Raw genomic sequence first — 17448 nt, 5'->3', positions numbered from 1 at the left:
GGGACATGGTAGATAAACCATAGAACATGCACTGTATGGAAACATACACCATTAAAAAAAGAAAGAGGCATGCTCTGGCAGGTTCTCCAGTGGTTAGAGCGTCAGCCCGCAGACCAATGAGTTGTGGGTTCGATTCTGGTCAAGGGCACATACTTCGGTTGCAGTTATCGGGCCCTTATCGGGATTGTGCGGGAGGCAACCAGTCAATGTGTCTCACTCACATTGATGTTTCTCTCTTTTTCCCTCCCTCCCATTCTATCTGAAGATAAATAGAAAAATATCCTAGGGTGAGGATTAAAAAAGAAAAAGAACAAGGCCCTGGCTGGTGTTGCTAAATTGTTAGAGCATCAACCCATGTACCAAAGGGTCACAGGTTTGATTCCCAGTCAAGGGCACATACCTGGGTTGCAGGTTCCATCACCAGCCACAACAGGGGCACGTGCAGGAGGCAACCAATCAATGTATCTCTCTCACATCGATGTTTTTCTCTCTCAAGCTCTCTCTCCCTCTTCCTCCCTCCCTTCCACTCTCTAAAAATCAATGGAAAAAATATCCTGGGTGATGATTAACAATAAAAAGAAAGAAAGAAAGAAAGAAAGAGAGAGAGAGAGAGAGAGAGAGAGAGAGAGAGAGAGAGAGGAAGAAAGAAAGAAAGAAAGAAAGAAAGAAAGAAAGAAAGAAAGAAAGAAAGAAAGAAAGAAAGAAAGAGGCTGATCCATATGTCCTGACCTGGTGAGGTCTCTGAGATGAAGGTTATTGGGTCCTACATGTGGGACACTGGCTTTCCTATAATAGTTGTTCATTCTGTGAGGCCTAACTAGCTGTCAGGCACTGTGCAAGGCATGTATTGTGAATTATTTCATTAGAGCCTCCCTTTTTACAGATGGGGAAACGGAGACATAGAGAGGTTAAGCTACTGACACAAGGTCAGTGTGCAGAACTGGGAATTAAACATGAGTGTTTGTTTTTTTTATGCCCACATCTGTGTTCTTATTCTTCTCTGCTTCTGTTTGTTCATTTATTCACTCAGCAAACACTGATGAGCACTGTGTGCCCATCCCTGTTCCAGACACTGGAGACCCAGCAGAGAACAGAAGCAACAATATTTCCCACCCTCCTGGAGCGGCTAGAAGTTGGAGAGAGAGAATGTGCAAGTAAACAAACAAACCAATCACTCCAAACAGTGACACATGGTAGGCAGAATTTAAGCAGGGTAGGGAAGGAAAAAGTGATGGGTGGGAGGACGCACCTTTAGCTGGAATGGTCAGGGAGGGTGTCTCTGAGGTGACATTTAAGCTGAGACATGAATGATGAGAAGGAAGCAGCCACAGGGGCCTGTGGAGGAAGTGTGTCCCAAGCAGAGGAAACAGCCTGTGCAAAGGCCCTGAAGCAGGACAGTGCATGACATATTGGAGGACAGCGAAGAGGTCTGTGTGGCTGGAGAAGAGGGGAGAGGAAGGAGTTGGGGGCAGGGAGGGGACAGGGGAAGGTTGTGCAGGGACCTGTACTTGGGCTCTTACCTGGAAGGAGGTGGGAGTCCTGGAGGATTGTGGGTAGAGGACGGGCGGGACCTGACTCCGTGCTCACCAGCACCCTGCATGGAGGACAGGCCATGGGGGCTTGGTCGGGAGCCAGGGTCACAAGCCCAAGACAACTGCACTGGCCCAAGTAGGTGATGATGGGGCTGAACCCAGGTGAATGTTCAGCATGAGAAAGAAATTATAAACATTCCAGCCTCATCTCCCCCCACCCTCATCTTCAGGAGGTGACATGTCTCCCCAGAACTACCTGATGGAGACTCACGTCAGCCTCAGCGCCAAACCCTCCCAGCCAGCAGTGCCCTTTGAGGCCCAGAGACTACCAGCATGCTCCCCAGGCTCCCCAGTGACCTGGATAAAGGGCCAGGCCTTGGGCCCCCAGTGCAAACCTCCTTGCTGACTCAGGTGTGTTCTGCTACCTCTCCAGGGGCAAGACTAGGGGCCTGTTTGCTACTATTTTTATTAATTTATTGACAAGTGCTCAGCACAATGAAGACACTCTTGGCTCAGGGACTTCCATGATATCTAAGTGAGTCCTTCATTTTATTTTATTTTTATTATTTTTATCCTCACCCGAGGACATTTTTTGTTCAGACAGAATGGGAGGGAGAGAGAGGAAGAGAGAGAGAGAGAGAAACATTGATGTAAAAGGGACACATCGATTGGCTGCCACCAGCACGACCAACCTGGGCCGGGGACAAACTGCGACCGAGGTACACGCCCTTAGCGGGAACCGAACCCGGGTCTCTCTGGACCACAGGCCGACGCTCTAACCACTGAACCAAACCGGCCAGGGCCTAAGTGAATCCTTTAAGTGACCCCAAGCATGTGGGCCACACATGCGAAAAGCTTGCTGTTTGATCTTTTTTAGATTTTGTAAAGCTAGTATATAGGGTGAACGGCTTGTTTACCTAGAACTCCCTGCATTTAACAGTCCCACACTGCAGAGAGTTCTGGGCAGAGTGGGCTGGCTGATCATCTCTCTGTCCCGGGAGACTGGGAGATACATATGCACACTGTGGGTTGGTGGGACTGGGGCGTCCTCAGCCAAAGTAGACGACAGTTCCTATCTCATAAGGTTATGTGGGGAACAATTGCGATAGTGTCCTACTGTTGTTTGGGGTTGTAATAAGGTACTTATAGTTGAACCTCACATTTGGGTCTGAGCTTCCCAGGGTAAAAGGGAAAGGGGAAATGTAAGTTTTTGGTTTTGTTCTTTTACCAGAGAAAAATAAACGTTCTGGTATATAATAAGCACTCGGTGAATTCTGGCTCTTACAAGGTGGGAGAGGAGCCCAGAGCTCCTCATAAGGGCACCTGTTTGGGGGAAGAGGGCGCTTCAAGTTCCTTCTAAACTGTATTAAAGCAAAAGTGACCTCAGACATTCCTGCCCAGAATAGAAGGAAGCTCACACCAAGCCCCAGTAGGTCTTCTGGATGTAGTATGCAGCTACTCTATCACTCTACAGCCTTCTGTGGCTCCCACTGCCCTCTGGAGTCAGATCACGCTGCCCTTTATGGCTCAGTCCCACCACTCCTGAATTACTCTCAGCATCCACTCATGTTCCCACCTTCATACCTCTGAACACAGGTTTCTCTGCCTGGAACACCTTCTTTGCTCACCTGAAGAACACCCACTTATGCCCAGCAACAGTCCGTTCCTTCTAGGAGTCCCTCCCATCATTGAACAACTATTCCTGGGGGCTCGCGCCATCACTCTTCACCAGGACACTGGCCACCTAGCCACCCAGAGAAATCTTATTCTAGTCTGGATGGGACATCTCCTATTTCTGCAAGCCACTGTGCATGCCCTTGAACCCCAGCTTTATCCCTGCCTTGGAGCCCAGACGCAGCCATGTGGGAATTATGAGAAACATTTCAAGGTAGATAACAGTAGTGAAAACACTGATGTTAATAATGATAATAAAACAGCCACTGCGTATCTGATTTCCTCCTTGTGCTGGCCACGTTGCTAAGTGCTTGTGTGTGACACCTTATTGAATCTGGAGATATGGGGATGATAAGGTCATTTCACAGATAAGGAAACTGAGGCTCAGCCAGGGGAAAGTACCTGCTCAAATTGGCTATGCCAGGACTCAAACCCAGGCCTGTCTGCTCCATAGCTCCCAGCACCATGTTCCCAGGGAACACAAGTAAGGGCAAATTCACATGGGGTGGGGTTGTAGGGCTGGGACAGGATGGGGGTATCCCACTAACTTCCTCTGTATTGTTCACAGTGAGTAACTTGCACCTTGTTCTCGTAGCCTCTGTGTCCATCACTCAGTTTTCTTTTCATCATATATACTATTCTATTCTCGCATTGTGTGATCTGGGTAATTAGCATCTTGCACCATCCAGGACTTGGCAATGAGCCCCTCCTAGTGGCCTCCCTGCTTCTGTTTATGTGATAATGCTCATGTGTGCCAGTCTCCATGAACAACCCCATTTTACAGACTAGAAGAATGAGGCTCAGTGAGGGGAAGTCTTTTTTTTTTTTTTTTTTGAGGTCCCACAGAAAGACTCAAGTCCAGGCAGCCAGACTCCAGTCCCCAAGGCTGTGCCACCTGGCTCTGTGCCTGGCTGCATGATGGCATTTTGCTTTATTTCCTGGGTGCCCCGTTAATCATCTGAACCAAGCGATTAGCACATCCTTTATATATGGCCCAATGTCTAATTGTCCAGACTGCAGAACCAGTGACTCAAAACCTCCCTTCCTAATTGTCTTCCTTGCACAATTAGTACCTCGTTATACATGGCTCTGTGGTTGCCTGTACATCTATACTCTACCAGCCTCGTTTCTAATTGTCCAGACTCTGTAATTAATGCCCTGTGCTAGGGCGTCCTCTCCACTCTGTGTGGTTAGAGCCACGCGCATTCCTGGGGTGGGGGCTGGCGGTGCCCACAGGAGGAAAATGCAGCTGCTGCTGGCAGGAAGACAAGCAAAGGCAGGATTCACAAGGTGCTGTGGGAGCCACAGTCCTTGTTGTAGAGTGGGGAGCAGAACAAGGATGCCCCGTGTTGGGGGAGGTGCAATGGGGGCCGGGTCCTACAAGATGCATAGGAGTTTGTGAGGTGGAAGGGAATTCCAAGCAGAGGGAACAGCATGTGCAAACATTTGAGTATTGAAAAGAGCTGGGCATTTGGATGGGGAGGTGAAAATTCGTGAAACAGTCTAGTTGGAGTGTGGAATTACACCAGGGAAAATTTTAGGGAGAAAGTGAAAGATTTCATGGGGGTCCTATATGAGGACATTGAAGACCAGGTTGAGGGGCTTGGATTTTATATTCTGAGGATACACAAGAGGGTTTGAACAGGAGAGACTTGATAGGTTAAAAAAGAGATAATCACTCTAGATGCTTCAGAGAGAGTAAGAAGGAGGAGGAGATGGTGGAGGCCATGAGACCAGGAAGGAGGTGATTTCTGCTGTTCAGAGATAAGATTAAGATGGATTGAGTGGTTCAGAGATTGTGGGATGGAAAGAAGGGAATGGATGAGAGAGATATTCAGGGAGTAGGATGGGCAGAATGTGGATACTGAAAAATGATGGGTGAGGATGTGGGAGGAGGGGCAGCAGACCCCCAGGTCTTTGATCAAGGGGAAACAAGGTGGGTGATGGGACCATTCCCAAGAGGACATGAAGGTTTGTAATAATGATACTAAGTTCCATTTGAATCCTGACTAAGGGGGGGAATGCTGGATTTTCTGGTATAGAGCCCAGAAAGCAGTTCAGGGTGGGGTTCAGACTTGGCAAGAATCTCCAAAGTGATGATTTCACCAAGAGAGAGAAAGGGGAGACCATCAGCAAGAAACCAATGTTTGTTGTTATAAGCCACTGAGATTCAGGTGTGGTTGTTACGTGGCATCATCACAGCATTAGCTGACTGCTACAAGTCTCCGTAAACAGACTCTGAGCTCCCTGAGGTAAGTCTCCTTTTGATAAACATGGAAATGGAGGCCAAAGACATCCTCACCGTTGCTTATCCCAACTGGCGCAGCTCCGTCTGCACAGCTCGGAAATCTCCAACGAGACAGGATTCTGGCCTCCTGCAGCTGCTCCCTGAATTAAGAAGCCCAAGGGGTTCCAATAGGTTTTGTGGTAAATTACCCATGAAAGTGCCAGGGAAAACCTCGCTCGGGGGGAGAAGAAGATGTGCAATGATATATCTACAGGAAAAAAAGATTTGGGAGCTCGGCAACGGAAGGTTCTATAAGAACCTTTTAAAAGCAAACACGGGAGACATGAGCAGTTTTTTAAATGACAGACAATACAATGGAAGATAATATATTTAAAACCCATATCAGTTGTTAACAGACCGTAAAAATACAGCTACATTAATCTCAGCTGTCTGTCACGGGCCCTCAGAGCAGCTGTGTGATTTTATAGTTTCTCTCCTGGAGGTTTCCTTGACACTTTCACAAATACATCTCAATTTATTCAGATAAGAACAATAGAAATATTGAGCTTTTCCCCCTTCTTGCTTTTTCTTCTTCTTCCTGTTGGTTTGGAGAAAAGTTTCTGTTGAGGGCCCCCGAATCTCAGCGCTATGGGGAAAGGCCAGGTTAGTACCTACCATTGCTGTGTGTCTGCAGACAAATGCCTCACCCTCTCTGAGGTCTGTTGGAAAATGTCCTGTACACACCTGCTCCCCCTTCCTGGGCTTGATCTGTGCAGTGAGTCCTCCCCACACACGGCTAAATTTGCACCCTTGCAGGATCCTCCACGCCCCACCATCACTACCACGACCATAGCCACTGCTCACCTCCTGGCCCTCACTCCTTCCTCTCTGTCTTTTGCTCACTTGGTTCAAACCACAAGGGCTTCCTTGCTGTTCTGCCAACACACCAGGCACAATTCTGTCCTCCCTCAGGGCCTTTGCACTTGCTATTTCCTCTGAAATGTCCTCCTCCCATTGGGTTCTTATTCCTGTTTCAGCTCTCAGTTCAAATGCTACTTCCCCTGAGAGGCCCTCCCTGACTACTCCAAGCTAAGAAGCTTTCTTGGTCTCTTCTTTTACAACACATTAAGTAGTTTCCTTCCCAGTACTTACACTCTTTTAAAATATTTTGTTTATTTATTACCAGTCTCACATTAGACAGAGACCCGCAAGATTAGGGACTTTTTGGGGGGTGGGTCACTGCTGTCATACAGTGCTTGGGACACAGTATGTGCTCACTGCACACTTGTTGAGAGAATGAATGAAAGGAGTGAGCAGGATGCTCCGGGCAGGGGCCTGGCTGGGCAAAGGCTCGGAGGTAGAAACTTACAATTGGAAGTGGTGAGCCCCAAGTGCCTGGTATGGGAACCCCAGCTTTCTCCCTTTCCAGAGAGGGGTTTATACCTGACAATTCAAACAGCACAGATGCCATCCTCAACACCATTTCAGCCATGCTGGGTTCTGCTGTTCATGTGTCCCCTCCCCATGAGAGGTAGTGAAAGACTCCTGGCCCAGAACAAAGGACCCTCCTCTGAGCCCCAACTCCACCCTGCTGCCCCCCATTCAAGGCATCCCGGATGCCATGCTGCAGATGAAGCCCGCTGGATGCTGGGGAAGGCCTGGCACAGATGGCCCCGGAATGAAACATCTGGACCACATGTTGCCAGCAGCTGGTGGGATCTGGGACGCCACGAAGTGCAGCGACATCTCCGGGAGGCTAGGCAGCCCTGAGTTGCCTCTTAGTCTCACCATCTGTCTGTGGCCAAAACTTGCCTGAGGATTTCTCTTAGCTGAAAAGGAAAGAGCCCCAAACCTGACTGTCAACCCTAATTCCCCCATCTCCTCCTCCCTCTCCATCAGCAAATCTTGGGGCTTTAACTCTAAATTATGCCTTGAATCCAAGTACGTGTTTCCATGCCACTGCCACAGCCTGGGCCAGGCCACCATCACCACTTGCCTGGACAGGTGAAATGGCACCTCTTGGGTTTGGTCCCAGCTACGTCCCTGCCCTTGCTACCTCAATCTGTTCCACCCACATGGGCCTCCTACTGTTCTTTGATCACTCCAGGCACTGTTCAGCCTCAGGGCCTTTGTCTGTGCTGTTCCCTCTGCCCGGAACACTTTTCTCCCCAGATCTGCTCAAATGTCACCTCCTCTGAACCCTCTTAACTTCCCTTGCAGAGTAGATCTCTGTCTTAGTCCATTGGGGTTGCTCTAACAGAACACCATAGAACAAGGGGCTTTATAAACCAGTTATTTCTCAGAGTTCTGGAGGTTGGAAGTCTGAGATCAAGGCACTGGCAGACTCAGTATCTGGTGAGAGCTGCTCCTGGTTCATAGAGGTAAGGGAGCTCCCTGAGGTCTCTTTTTATAAGGGAACTAATCCCATTCAGAAGGGCTCCACCCTCATGACCTAATCACCCCCCAAAGGCCCCACCTCCTAATACCATCACACTGGGGATTAGGTTCCAATATATGCATTGAGGGGTGGGCAGCACAGACATTCAGTCTATAGCAATCTCCATGTCCTCCCTGACCCCATCTCCTCCCGCTCTCCCCCTTGCTCACTCTGATCTAGCCACATGAGTCACCTTGCAATTCACAGTCCTGCCCCAGGGCCTTTGCACTGGTTGTTCCCTCTGCCCAGACCCTCTTCTCTTTTTGCATGCCAATTCCTACTCACCATCTAAGCCCAGTTTCAATGTCCCTCTCAATGTCACCTATTTGCCTGGCCCCATAGTTCCCCTCTCTGGACCCCTTGAACCCAAGGTACAGGGTGTGTCTATCCAGCTCTGTCTACCCACCATCTCGGGGCCCCTTGGTTACCTCTTACCACAGGGCTGAACACCCAGCGGCCATCATCAAACATCTGTTGCCCTGAATTCCATTTTTCTTCTTGCCCCGCTTGACCTGGGTTTCTTTCAGAGTTTCCATGGATCCGGGGGTCGCCTGCAGCATCTGTTTGAAAAAGACTGAGTGGCTGGGGGTCTGAGGGGACTGTCTTGAAACTGGGTTTACACAGTGGGCTCACTTCTTAAACTTGAGTTGTCAGTTTCTTTGGGGTGGCTCCAGTCCCTGATGATTTCAGACGGGTCTGGAAGCCCCTAAACCACACCCCTTGGAAGTGCCCATCTCTCCTTCTGTCTACCCAGGGTCCCAGCCCCCTCCTGGCAGCCCCTCCCAGTCCCAGACCCCTGCCTCCATCTCCAAAGGCAGATGTCACCTTCAATCACAATTGATGGAAGTGCCCGAGAGCCAGGTGGTGAAAAATTGTTAACGCTGGAGCCACGTGGCCGGGGTTCAAAGCTATGCTGCCACGTGCTATTCTTTCTGTGTGATCGTGGGCAAAGCGTTTGGCCTCTCAGGGCCTCCGTTTCCCCATCACTAAAATGGGACTAATGGTACCTGCCTTGTTGAAGGATTAAATGAGTCACTGTGCACTTATACGGAGACCAGGAGCTGGTACACAAGAAGCCTTCACTAGTGCCTTACATGCTGTTGTGTTTTTCCAGGCCCCTAGGTGCCTGTCCTGGCTGTGCTCTCCTCTGCTCCTGAGTCCAGTGTCCTGGCCCCCAGCCCCTACTCTGTGGTAGCCACCACTGCTGGGAGAAGGTACTAGAAAAAGGGGGAGGGGCTGCCTGGTGGCTCCTCTCAGCACCATGTATATAGAGTGAGTCTAGCTCATTGCCTCAAAACATAGGTTTTTGGGGGGCACTTTTGAGAGTTTGGGGGGAGTTCCTCAAGGTTCAAGCCCACCCAGGTGACTTTGAGACTCTCACCCTCATGACAAAGTGAGTTAAAAATCAAGATTACCCACCGGACATCCCACTTTCTGGGACCTTGAAGAAACCTAGATCTGGCCCCTAGAAGTGACCCCCAAGAGTGACCTTAGCCTGCAGGCTCACCAGCCAATGAGAGAGCCTGCTGTGGGTGCCTGGAAACCGTTTCCATGACACCCAGGAGCCAGGTCCCTGGAAAGGCCTGGTTTGAGGGTGAAGGGCTGGCCAATGGGGGGATGGGGAAGGCTTGTGCAGTAACTATGGCAACGCCAGCAGCTGTGAGAAGGCAGGCTCAGCTGGCACGGAAGTTCTTGCCACCCCCACCCCCACCTCTACCCTCCTACTCCTGGGCCCTCCTCCTGGCACAGACACGACCCAGAGACACCTGCCAAATATTCCAGGTTGCCCTCCTTCGCTGAAAACTGCACTGTGTGTGTGCCAGCGTAGGGGGGGCCCTCATCAGAAATGGTGGGCTTTGGAAAGCAAAGTAGAGACCCTGCAGGCTTGGCCAGGGCAATCCAGTAGGGCTTCCTAAAAGAAGAGATTGTTTCCCAAGTATAATAGGTAATGGTTGTTGCCATGTAGGCACCCCACTTATTCCAGAATTTATTTAAAAACAGAGTCTCTGCTTCTTTCCTGGAAATGAGAGTCAGTTGCACCTGCCACAAATAGAAGGTAAACAGAAAATCACATGCAGAAGAAACAAAATATGATTATTCTGTCCAGCAAGGTGTTGTTGCCCACCAAGGCTTGGAGCCTGCTGGCTGCTCTCACTTTGCTTAAAAGAGCATCAGCGAGCCCTGGCTTGTTTGGCTCAGCAGCTAGAGCGTCGGCCCGTGAACTGCAGGGTCACAGGTTCGATTCCAGTCAAGGATACACACCTGGGTTACAGGTTCGATCCCCACTGGGGTCATGCAGGAGGCAACCAACTGATGTGTTTCTCTCACATTGATGTTTCTCTCTCTCTTTCTCCTTTCCTTTCACTCTCTCTAAATAATCGATAGAAAAATATCCTCAGGTAAGGATTAACAACAACAACAAAGAGCATCAGCCCTGGCCGGTTTGGCTCAGCGGTTAGAGCGTCGACCCACAGACCAAAGAGTCGTGGGTTCGATTTCAGTCAAGGGCATGTACCTCAGTTGCGGTTCATCGCTGGCCCTGGTCGGGGTCATTCGGGAGGCAACCAATTGATCTGTCCCTCTCACATAGATGTTTCTCTCTCTCTCCCTTCCTCTCTGTCTCTCTCTCCCTCGCACTCTGTCTGAAGATAAATAGAAAAATATCTTCGAGTGAGGATTAAAAAAAAAAAAGAGCATCAGTGAGAGAGATAGAAAAGGGTTAAAACCCAAGGCCCCAGTGCAGTCTCTCTCCTTTATGTCATCAGAGAGAATGAAAGAGGAATGAGAAGGGACTCACTTACCACCGTGCAAGCCCACGCTATGAATTTCACAGTCCAGAACCACTTTGAGCCCGGCACTGGGGCTCTGACCTCCAGAGGGAGGGTTTGGTGAGGTGGAGAGGAAGGGCATTCTAGGCAGGGGCACAGCATAAGCAAAGGCTCAGAGGGAGGACCGATTAGGAGATGGCACCATTGGGAGATTTTCTCTCAGGCCAGAAGGAAAGGGGCCTTCTGGTTTTTCTAATGTTTTCCAATAAAGGAGGGGGAAAGCAAATGAGCAGTGAGGTCCAAGCGGGTTGGGGCTCTGGAAGAATACTGTGTGGGGTCTTTCTGGGAGGAAATGTGTTATCTGAGCGGTGATCTCAGGAAGCAGCAGGAAGGGAGGAGAGATGGAGACTGGCAAGGGAAGGAACCAATGTGGGACACTGATGAACGGTGATTATGGCGGCTATCCGGGGCTCAGTCCTGCTGGGGACCTCTGGGAGGCTGTATAAGGCAAGCCTCAGAGTTGTCCAATTCATATAGGCTCTTACAAGTCCTGTAGGAGAGACATCTGTTGAACAGTTTCCTAGATGAGCTCAAAAATATATTTTTAAAATAATATTTTATTAAAAATTTTTTAAATTATTTTTAATTTTTTAGATAGAGTGGTAGGAAGTGAGGGGGGAGAGAGAGAGAGAGAAAGAGAAAGAAAGAAACATTGATTGATGTGAGAGAGATACATCAATTGGTTGCCTTCTGCATTATTCCAACCAGGCTGGGATCGAACCTGCAACCCAGGTACATGCTCTTGACCAGAAATCAAACCCACAACCCTTTGGTCCACAGACTGATGCTCTAACCACTGAGCCAAAGTGGCCAGGGCTCAAAAATAAATTTTTATCCACAGCAGTTTCCTGGATACATCTTTAGGGTCATTGCATCATACCACTGCCCTCTCTTAGTCTCCCTTGTATTTGACGATGACATGAAAGAGACAGAGAAGGGTTAACAAAATTGACAAGAAAATAAAATTAAAAATAAATATTATTATTTTTCCCCCAAAGGACACTAATCAACTTATGTATCTGAAAAGTCCAACGTTTCCTGCTTTCATGTATGTCTATATCCAGAAGCTGAAATGATGCTATAGAGGCTATTTTCTAAACATCTGCCTTTATTGAGGCATAATTGACATATGATAGCAAAAGTGTACACTTTGATAGGTTTGAATCCATCTATATTTCCATGAAGCCATCACCATAATCAAGATAATAAATATATCATCTTTGTGGCTCTTTATAATGCCTGCCCAGCACACAGAGAAAGCTTGGTACTACAATGGGACATGGACTTTGAGGGTAGAAACTCTGGTGCCTCAGATTATGAGAAATAGAACTTAAACAGATTAGAGGAAACAAAATTAAAAGAAACAACAACAAATATGCATACAAACAGGTTTTGCAATTGTAAAAGTCTTGTGTCCAGCTTCAGGCATAGCTGAATCTAGGAGTTGAGACTATGTTATTGGATCTAGGACTTGGCAGTCTGTCTCTTTCAGTGTCTCAGCTTGGCTTTCCCCTGAGTGGGCTTCATTCACAATCAGGCACCCTCATCCATGAAGTCAAAAGAGACCCCTAGATCCAGCCTTATTTGTCTCTCTCCAGTCAGCAACTCAAACAGAAATGGAAGCCTTTCTGACTGTAGGGTCCTGCAAAGTCCACAGCTGATTCTGATTGGCTTGCCTAAGGTCATGTGGCCACCTCTGAATCAATCACGGTGGCCGAGGGATTTGACATTCCCATTAACCTGCTTAAGGTCACGTAAGAGCCAGAAGTATGAGCGGTGGGGTTAGGCAGAGAGTGGGGAACAGGGGTTCTCCCAGAGGCAGAGCAAATATTTGTCACCCCATAGCATCTGAACAGGCCCAAACAGCCAGGGTTTAAATCTTAGGTTCACCATGACAGGCTGTGTGATCTAGAGAAAATGGCTTGCCCTCTCTGGAAGTCTGTTTCTTCATCACAAAAAGAGAGCTGAAGGGAGTCAGTAAGTGGGTCCTTGAGACATGGGTTCACCATGTCCGGAACTCCCAGAAGCCTGGGAGAACCCTGCCTCCAGTCCACCTCTGTCCTGTGACCCCATGAACCACAGGCCCTGATCACCAAGCACTTACTATGTGCCAGGCCTTGTCACTTGGGTCCACACCAGGGACCACCCCAATGCTGTGAGTCTCAGCCCATCTTAGAGTAAAATTCATAGACAACATAAAACCTACATATGTAATTTCAAAGAACATAACTTGCTACTTATAATATAAAGGAGAAATAAAAAGAATATTCTTTATAATAAACTTCTATGTATTACAATATGTAAATGAACAGCACCACCATAATAGAGGACACGGCAAGGCTGGCCAAGGCAGAATCTGCCTGGCGGCCCCATCGTTGCTCCCTTGTCCAGGGCATTTACCTCCATCCTGGTCAGTGTCTCCACCCCCTGCCCCCTGAGCCCCTACCTCTGCATCTCTGGCACCTCCCAGCCTGTCCTCCCCACAAAAGCCACAGGGGGTGCCTGTGAATACCTGAATCAGGTCCTGTCCTTCCTTTGCCTAGAGCCCTCCAGGACCCCCACCTCAGTGGGGTAAGCGCCCAAGTCCTCCCCATAGCCCAATTGCCCTGCATTACCTGTCCCTCTCTCCCTCTTACTCATTCTGCCCCAGCTACACAGGCCTCCTCTTCTAAAGAACCATGCATGCTCCCGCCCCAGGACCTTTGCGGGAGCTGTTCCTGCAACCAGGATCACTATTCTCTCAGATATCTCCTCATCCTTGAAGTCTCAGCTTAAATGTCACCTCCTTTCAGAGCTCCTTCCTGCCCCCTAGCTAAATGTTCCCCTGCATTCTTCTCCATTCCCTGTCACACCCCCAATTCTTTTATCTTTCCCACATAGCACTTTTTGACTTTTCTCTAATTCACTTACTTCTTTGTTGTCTGATTCTTCTCCATTGGTCTAGACAATCTGAGGGAGTCAAAACAGCACCAGGCAGGTGACAAGCATCCAACACGTGTTTGTTCCCTGAATACAAATGAGTGCATCTTCTTGTGCCCACTTCTTGGATGAGGCAGCCGAGGCACAGAGGGGTTAGGCCGCCTGGAGTGAGAGCGGGGCTCAAGATACTCCATGACTAGCACCCTCAGCTCTGTCCCTGAAACCGTAGTTCCTCCAGGACCTGGAGCATGAGCAGAGAGGGGGGAGAGTGGCAGGGAAGGAGTTAACCCCCACCACCACCCCTTGAGTCACCAAGCCTGGGTCACTTTGTGCCTCAGTTCATACATCCACAAACAGTTTCTGGCTCCCTTGACTCACCCGCTCCCCACCACCAGGGAGAAGCATATTCATTTCCATGGCAACTGTGTTGTCTCCAGTCTGACTAGGGCTGAGTGACAGCCATTGGGGCCAGATGAAGTCACTTGCCACCCACGCCCAGAGAGAAGGGAGCCGGTCCATAAGTACCAACAGTGGGGACACACTCAGGGGTTTACTTTACCAGCAGGCAGGAGCTGGAGGGAAAAATCTGCCCGCTGCCTGCCGTCCCACCATTACAGCTCCGTGTTTTGGTGTCTTAAAGACTTTGCCGGCTCTGGGGCTTCCAAGAGAGATTCGACTTCAGACATGTGGGACTGTCTCAAAGGAGAGACTGCATTGGATCAGTTTTTATAACTCCCATCCCAGCACTTGGCTTGGCATACAATAGGTGGTCAATAAATGCTTGAGAAAGAAAGGAAGGGTTGGGAGGGAGAAACTTTTCCCCAAAGCACTTTAGTTCCTACCTAACACTGATGCAGTTATGTCTAGTCTTTTTTCTTATCAGCCAGCACTTCCCTTATCAGTTAACCTTTTAGTTATCAACTCACTATCATCTAACTCCTCAGCTGTGTCTTTGTCAGAAAGGTTCAGAGAAGGCTGAAGAATTGGGGAGAGAGCCTCAGAAAGTAAGATTCTTGCCCTCAAATCCATTCCTCCCAATGCCAGGCCTCTTGGGGCCAGAGGGAGTGGACTGGTTTTGCAGGAAGCAGGGGAAGGGCTGTTCTGGGACCAACGGGAACGGTAAGGTGAAAAATGTGGCTCAGTTCTTAAGGAAGGGTTTTCATACCCGTAGAACTATCCAAAACCCGAATGGGCTGCCTTAGGTGGTAATAAGGTCCCGCCACAGGAGGTAACCTAGGCAAGCTAGAGAACCGTTCCCCAGAGTCTGTACAGGGAAGTGGAGTGGGGGAATTCCAAGACCCCTTTCTTTCTGATTCTGAGATTTAGTGTCAGTTCTAAGATTCTATGCCTGGGATTCAGCAGCGAACCCCAAGCTTCCACAATGCTAGTGGTCTGGGCAGTCATTCTGAGATCTTCTGATTAGTCATGATTTGTCGATTCCACAAACATTTATTGACCAGGCCCTGGTCTAACAGCTGGGGACACAGCAGAAACCAAAGCAGACAACAATACCTGCCCTTGTGGGGCTGACAGTCTGGGGTGGAGATGGATAAGAATCAGTTAAAGCAATCGGTGATAATCTATCTGGTGGGGGAGACATGCAATAGGGAAAAACAAAGTTAGGGAGGAGGGGCTCTGGGAGGGCTGAGAGAGGGAGACTCTTTAGCTAATATGATGACACTTGAGCTGAGACCTGAAAAAATGAAGGAAGGAGCCATGTGAGCAAAGGTCCTGCGGCAGGAACTTGCTTGATACGTTTGAAGAACAGCAAGGAGATGATAGAGAAGGGTTGGAGGTTGGTAGATTAGAGAGCCCTGCACTGAGGAGGTGTCATCTGAGCTGAGAAGAAGCCAGACCTGCAAGAGCCAGGGGTTTTCCAAGCAGAGGGCATGGTACTTGCAAGAGTCCTGGGTGGGAATGAGCTTGGACAGAGAGGGAGCAAGAAACACACACACACACACACACACACTCAAAGACAGAGAAACTATGAGACAAAGAGACAGACACAGAGAAATCAACAGAGACACACAAGTCTCATTGGTAGCTGCTGTGGGTTGGATTGTGTCCCCCCAATTCTATGCCTAACCCCCAAAAAGTCCTAACCCCCAAGACCTCAGAATATCACCTTGTTTGGACATAGGGTCATTGCAGATGAAGTTAGTTTAGTTAAGGTGAGGTCATACTGGAGCAGGGTGGGTCCATCCCTATGTGAATATGACTGGTGTCCTTATGAAAGGGGGAAATTTGGACGTAGACACGCATTTTGTAGAACACCATGTGAACACGAAGATGGCCATCTACAAGCAAAGGAGAGAGGCCTGGAATAGATCCTTGCTTCACAGGGCTCACAACGGACCAACCCTGCCAACAGCTTAATCTTAAACTTATTAGAGATTATAGAACTGAGACAATAAATTTCTGATGTTGCCCTGGCCAGTTTGCTCAGTGGTTAGAGCATCAGCCCATGGACCAATGAGTTGTGGGTTCAATTGCAGTCAAGGGTACGTACCTTGGTTGTGGTTTGTCCCCGGCCCTTGTTGGATTGTGGGGGAGGCAACCGGTTGATGTGGCTCTATCACATCAATGTTTCTTTCTGTCTCTCTCTCTCCCTCCCTCCCACTCCATCTGATAATAAGTAGAAAAATATCCTCAGGTGAGGAATAAAAAGTAAATAAATACATTTCTGATGTTAAAGCCCCCTAGTTGGTGTATTTTGTTACAACAGCCACAGAAAACTAGTATAGCCCAGCTGGTATGGCTTAGAGTTTGAGTGTCAACCCATGCACCAGGAGGTTGCCAGTTCAATTCCCAGTCAGGGCACATGCCCGGGTTATGGGCTCAATCCCCAGTAGGGGATGTACAGGAGGCAGCCGATTAATGTTTCTCTCTTACATTTTTTCTATCTCTTTCTCCCTTCCTCTCTCTCTTAAAAAAATCAATAAAAACATATTTTTTAAAAAAACTAGTACAGTGGTGAGCTAACGAGTTAACAAGTGACTGCATTAGGGAAGCCAGGATTATTTTTGCAAATCTTGATGTCTGCCCAGGTCAACCTTACCTCTGACTGGAGGAACAGAATACAGAGAACCATCAATTCAAGTGTCCAAATCTCACACGTGTGTCTGCAGAAGGAGGTAGGGTTGAAGGTGGCTCAGTGTGCCCAGAACCTTTTTTTTAAAATCCTCACCCAAGGACATTTTTTCATTTTTTGTTCAGATAGAGTGGGAGAGAGAGAGAGAGAGAGAGAGAGAGAGAGAGAGAGAGAGAAAGAGAGAAACATCGACGTGAAAGGGACACATTGAGTGCCTGCCACCCGCACAACCAACCAGAGCCGGGGACAAACTGCAACTGAGGTACGTGCCCTTAGCGGGAACCAAACCCAGGTCTCTCTGGACTGCAGGCTGACGCTCTAAATGCTGAGCCAAACCAGTCAGGGCTGCCCAGAACCTTTCTTCACCCCACTGCATCCTTCTCACTACCCCTCAAGAGTAGGGACTTAGTGGCCTTCTTACAGATGAGGAAAGTGATGCTCTGAGAGGGCATTGTGGTAGGCAGCTTATAAAGATGTCCCTATGGATCCCTTCTCCTGGTCATCTGGCCCTTGTATAATTCCCTTCCCTTGATTCTAATTAATAGAACACAGTAAAAATGGTAGACATCGGTTGCAGTTTGTCCCCGGCCCTGGTTGGTCGTGTGGGTGGCAGCCACTCGATGTGTCCCTTTCACGTCGATGTTTCTCTCTCTCTCTCTTCCTCTCTCTCCCTCCCACTCTATCTGTGCAAAAAAATGGAAAAATGTCCTCGGGTGAGGATAAAAAAAAAAAAATGGTAG

Source organism: Molossus molossus, unplaced genomic scaffold, assembly GCF_014108415.1.
Source record: "Molossus molossus isolate mMolMol1 unplaced genomic scaffold, mMolMol1.p scaffold_m16_p_4, whole genome shotgun sequence".
Classification (NCBI taxonomy): domain Eukaryota; kingdom Metazoa; phylum Chordata; class Mammalia; order Chiroptera; family Molossidae; genus Molossus; species Molossus molossus.
This window is presented reverse-complemented; position numbering follows the sequence as displayed.